The following is a 6,624-nucleotide window of genomic DNA, read 5'->3' on the forward strand; positions in this document are numbered from 1 at the left end:
AGGGCAGGTTTGGAGCCAAAAACAAAACACAAAATTTTCATCTCATCTCATCTCATCATTATACCTTTTTCAAATCTCCATACAAAATATAATAAACAATTCAACTTTTTCAAATCCCAATACACATTTTTCAAATCCCAAAACAATAATAATATTAAAACTTAATATTTTAAACTTCAAAACAAAACACAAAATTCTCATCTCACCTCCCAAACCTACCCTAAGTCATGCACAGGTTGACAGTGACACCCGTCTATTAATCTCTCTCCAAGAAAAGCCTACAGTTGCCCTGGGGAAAAGGGAAGGAGCTCCTCGTCCTCTCTTTCCATTTTTACCATTTTGGTAACTACCTCCATAGCTGATTTTTGTTCCATTTTAAGAACCAGATAATTTTTCTGCTTTTTTTTTTTTCGCTTTTTTTTGTTCAAAATTCAAATATGCTCAAGTTCTACCATTATCAGATCACTAACGCTTTCCATCCATTTTCTCTAGCCACCATGACAGTCAAAACCTAAACTAACTTATTCATAGCAACCGAACCACACTCAGAAAATATCAAGAAATGTTCCAATGACAACAACAACTAAAAATCAAACACCGAACCTTGTAGAGTAGTAGAGCGAGCAAGAGGGAGAGAGCGAGAGGAAAAAACAAATATTTCCAACTCCACTAGTGTGAGCTACGACAATGAGAGAGATTTACGAGAGAAAGACTGAGAGGGTTTTGACTTCTAGATCAAAGAGTGTCGAGCGAGAGAGGAGACAATCCCCTTTACTTTGTGTTAATATATACGTGGGTGAAACTATGGCATTGTTTTGTCAAAATTCGGGTATCAGGTAATTCCCGATTAAAGGAGAAGATGCGTATGGTCATTTCCATTTCCGAGCTATACTGAAACGGTTCATGTAATTTTTTTTTTTTTTAATATCTTTTTCGGGACGGGTAAACGGGTCATTTGTACACCCAGTTAGTGCATCCATCCTCGCCATTTAAGCCGAGTGCCCTTGCATTTGCCCCGACGACTAAACCAAAGCTTTTAATTTCGTTCCATTTTGGTTGGAATGTTTCGTATCAGAACAGTAACAGGTACGGTTTAATGGGGTGATTTATTTCGAATCAAATTCTGGCTTTTCTGTTCTAGTCGGATTTCAGTGTTTTGGTCGGAACACATGTTTCAATTCGAAACATGTTTAAGGCCTCATTTAGTTTCGTAGATGAAATAAATTGAGATAAAAGTTAAAAGTTGAATAAAATATTGTTAGAATATATTTTTTTAATATTATTTTTATTTTAAAATTTAAAAAAGTTGAATTATTTATTTTATTTTATGTAAAAATTTAAAATATTGTAATGATTAGATGAGATGAGAATAGTTATAAAGACAAACGAGACCTAAATGACAATTTGGTAAGTAATCGGAAAAAAAAAAGGGACAAATTTGTAAAAATGACGTCTCTTTTTCTTCAACCGTGCGACATCTCTACCCCCGTGATGGCTTGAAAATGAAGATAAAGGTTACGTTACAAGAGATGAAGAGAATAATAAAAATTATAACAGCAAAAATAAAACTGATGACCCGTTACTCATAGGAGATATTTCGTCGGAGACGTTCATCAATGTTCTAGCATCTCGGACAAAAGAATAATAGATATGTCGTGATCAACAAGAAGCTCATCGAAATACCGAAATGAACCAAAACGTACTTCAGAAAGACAAGCATCTCCCTCTCTGTGTCTCACTTAGACCAACTCCCAAGCACGCCTCCATCGCCTTCTCCATTAAATTCAAATTTTAATACCCACCGACAATTTTTGTTCTACTATTTTGGGTTCTTGTATAATTTTTATTTTTATTTTTATTTTTTTATTAGTTCACTTTCGTACGAAGTTTTTGTTAAGAAATAAATAACAAATGGAAGCAAAGTTTTGATAATATAGTGACACTTCCGGGAGAGTATTTGTCCTACAAGTTAGTGATGAACAAAGGGAATTGAGTGCATTCATTTGTGCACTAACGACCCATATTTATAGGCCATCATGCACCGATTGGCAAATGACATATCCATTGGTTAACCAATAGTAACTCAAAGGTCACAATTTTAAGAAATGACAAAATCTATTAGCAAATGGCACAACCATTGGTAAACCAATAGTAACCCAAAGGTCATAACTTTAGGAAGTGATACAACCTTTTGACTAAATCAAAAGGTTGTCTATTGACACTTCTTTAAATATCACCCCTCATGGAAACCATCACCATGTTAGAGTGTATCATTCCAAGGGGCATTCCATTTGGTGATCACACCCTTTAGAATAATATCTTTCACTTGATCACACAAAACGGTAACGATCCAATTGAATATTTTACCTTGGTACCAATATGAGTTTTCCACTACTCAACTCTCATTTGCTAGTCTTGCAGATCGGCATCAATGTATGACAAGCCTCTATGTGCACACGTTTTTGTTATTACCATATCTAACTACACCATTTACCATATGTGCTCCCACTAATCACATATTAGGGATGACTTCATTTTGCTAGAAAGAAAAATTTAGTGAACGACATCAATTCTCCCTAACTCGATCAATAATTCATATCTCGTGATTGGATCAATTATTCATTCCCCTGTCACAATTGACGACTTCAGCCGAATACATAACACATGTATCGACCTGCACTGAATTTTCGTTAAGTACTTCCTCTAGAGGTTATTTCTGAGATTTTCCCTAATCACTTTATTAATGACTTTGCAAATGATTAATCGTTTACTAGGGTAATAAAATCACATTTCACTAAAACTTTAGTGAATGGCACTGAATTTTCGTTAAGTACTTACTCACCTGAGTCTTTTCTTGATCACCTTATCAGCGACTTTACCATGATCAACATTTTACTTAGTTAATCAACCTGCATTGGAATTTCATCAAGTATGCACGCTAAGGCCATTCCTAAGGTTTTCTTGATCACTTTATCAGTAACTTTACAAATGACCGAAATTTTCATTTGGGTATTACCACAACTCTAATTTTCTAGGCGTCTCTAGAATTTGCTGAGTTATGCATGTCGACCATGAGATTGCTTCACCTAGGTTTCTCTCAATCTCATTCTAGTTATATGTTCTTTGAATTTTTCCAGAGATAAACCTTTGGTCATCGGATCTACTATCATTTCGGTCGGGGAAATAAAATTAACCTTGATCTCACATCTTTACACTATATCTAAAATATAGTGATAATACACATAAATGTGTTTTCTCTTGGAACTCTGTGTTTCACTTTTTATCAAAGAAATGGCAGACTGATTATCACAAAACACATTGATTGGTCCAGTGGATATACCCAAATTCAAGCTTTCAATAAAGCGTTTTGTCCACATCGCATTACTCACTGCAGTACTACAAACAATATATTCTGTGTCCATAGTAGATTTAGCAACACAACATTGTTTCTTACTTAACCAAGAAACTGTTGTTCCACCAAATAGAAATATATATCCAGTTATAGATTTTCTATCATCTATAGCACTTCCAAAATCAGCATCACTATAGTCGATTAATTCTAGATCACTGTTTTCAAAGCACAATTTCAAATTTTTGGTACCTTGTAAATATTTTAATATACACTTCACTGCTTGTCAATGTTCTTTACCTAAATTGGATTGAAATCTACTTACCAATCCTATTGCATGACAAATATCTAGTCTGATACTTGCCATTACATACATGAGGCTTCTCACAGCTCGAGCATAGGGAACTTTAAGCATTTCACTTATTTCCTCTTTATCTTTTGGGCACATACTTTTATTTAAAATATGAGCTTTGCAAACAGGCGTACTTAAAGATTTACAATTTTCCATACCAAATATTTTAAGTATTTTTTCTAGATATTTTTCTTGATCTAAATACAATAGATTTGAATTTCTATCTCTAGAAATTCTTATAACAAGAACATAGGTAGCTTCACCCATGTCTTTCATTTCAAATTTAAATTTCAAGAATTCTTTTGATTCATGCATCATATATAGACAATTACTTGCCAATAATATATCATCAACATACAATGATAATAATGTTAATTTATTATCATTTTTCCATATGTATACACAATGATTTAGTGGACTCATTTCATATCTCATTTTTAAAATGGCTTGGTGAAATTTCAAGTACCATTGTCTTGAAGATTGCTTAACTCCATACAGTGACTTCCTCAACTTGTAGACTCTCTCTTCATGTCCTTTAATTTGGAATCTTTCTGGTTGAATCATAAATATATCCTCTTTTAATTCGCCACTGAGAAATGTTATTTTTACATATAACTGATATAATTTCAAATTGATCCTGGCAACAATGGACATGATGATCCTTACGGATGTGAACTTCGCCACATGCGAATTTGTATCCACAAAGTCTACACTTGGTTGTTGAGTATATCAATTGGCCACTAACCTTGCTTTGTACATTTCCAAACTACCATGAACTTTAAATTTTCTTCTGAGAACTCATTTACAACCAATAGTTTTTCTATTTTTTGGAAGATCTGTTAACTCCCAAATATTGTTTTTGTTTATTGATTATATTTCATCTTTCATGGCCTCAAGCCATTTATCTGAATCAATATTATTGACTGTCTCAGAAAAATTTTCAGGATCATTATCTAAATTTTTCAAACTGGTATTTAGTGCATAATGATCTTGAAATAATATTGATGGTCTTCTGGATATTTTACTCCTACTGTCTCCAACATCAATACCTAAAGATTGATTTTCATCTGACTTTTTTTTATTTTTATTATTCTGAATTTGAATAATATCTGAATTTTAATTGTCAGACTCTGTGGAGATCTGTTGATTCTCTAAATCATTTAATAAATCTATCTGATCAACAAGAGTAATAAGGTTCATATTTTCCAAGAAAACGACATCCCTACTTTCTATCAATCATCTTTCAGAATGATAAAATTTATAGCCACTTCCATTTTCTACATACCCAAAAAAATGCATTCTCAGGTTTTACTTTTTAATTTATCCCTTAGTGGTCTTGGGATAAATACTTGTGCCTTACTTAAGTCTGGTTTATGTCACGTCCATAAATCGTAAGGTGTAAGAGGTTTTACTTTAGTTTCAACTCTATTCAATATATATATAGCAGTCGATAATGCTTCACCCCAAAAATCTATTGGTGGATCAACATATGTCATAATCAATCGCATCATATCCAATAGAGTTCTATTTCTCCATTTTGCAATGCCATTTTGTTAAGGTTTATATGGCATAGTATAAATATGTTTTATATCATTCAATTTGCAGAAATTATCTAAAGTTTCAAATTCTCGTCATCTATCACTATTCAAACTTTTAATGGGCCTACCCAACTAGGTTTCTACTTCTAATTTAAATTCTTTAAATTTCTCAATTGCCTCAGATTTATGCTTGAGTAAGTAGATATATCCATATCTTGAATAATCATCAGTGAAAGTACTAAAGTACTCCATTCCTCTATGGGTTTTTGTTTTAAAAGGTCCACAAACATCAGAATATATAATTCCTAGTAAATCGTGGATTTCCAACTTCTTAAAAAAGATTTACTATTTATTTTTTCATTGATACATGGTTCACATATATCAAAATTATCTGAGTTTATTTGTGGTATTAATCCAGTTTTACACATTCTGACCATCTTATTTTTATTTATATTGCCTAATCTTAAATGTTATAAATATGTACAATCTGTAGACACATTTAAATACTCAGAAATAGGTACTTTATTAATATCAACATTCAGTACATGCATATTGTGATCTTTCACGCCTTTCACTGATACATTGCCCTTACTTATTACAACGGTTCCAGACTTAAACTCAATTGTGTAGCCTTTCTGATCTAGTACAGGCACTGATACTAAATTCCTACAAATATTAGGTACATATAAAACATCACTAAGTAAAATAACGGAACCATTCACTTTGAATTTACATGTACTTACCCCAAGAGATCGCAATATGTATTGTTGCCCATATACACTATGTACTCTCCTGTTGGTTTATCTTCAAGTTTGACAAACATTTCTTTGTTCCTGCATATATGTCTTGTTGCTGCAGAGTCAACCCATCATGAATCTGACGTTGGTTCTACTAGCATTACTTCTGAGACTGTCATCACAATTTCCTTGCTTTCTTGTGCTTTTCCTTTATTAGGATATTGTGATTTTTAATGCCCATTCTTTCCACACTTAAAACAATTTCCAGAAAATGGTTTATTATGTTTCCTTTTTAACCATTTCTTTTTCTTAAACTGTTTTGGCTTCATCTTGTTCTGTGTAGAACGCTTGTCTTGAGCCATCAATAAATTGATGATTCACTATCTTTATTCCTTCTCTTCATTCTTTCTCATTCAAGTACTAAAAATATTGGAAGTAATATCATTGTTACTTCATTTCCATTGTGTGTTAAAGAAGTAACAATGTGATCCCAAAATGAAGGAAAACTATTTAGTATGGTTGTAACTTGCATTTTATCAGTGAGAGGATGACCAGCATCATGTAATTCTTTTACAATTAACTCCATTTGAAGTACATGATCGCCAATATCATCATTCTCTTTCATACAAGTCCAGTTATATTTATCCA

The sequence above is a fragment of the Juglans regia genome, chromosome 4 (genome assembly GCF_001411555.2).
Source record: "Juglans regia cultivar Chandler chromosome 4, Walnut 2.0, whole genome shotgun sequence".
Taxonomy (NCBI): Eukaryota; Viridiplantae; Streptophyta; class Magnoliopsida; order Fagales; family Juglandaceae; genus Juglans; species Juglans regia.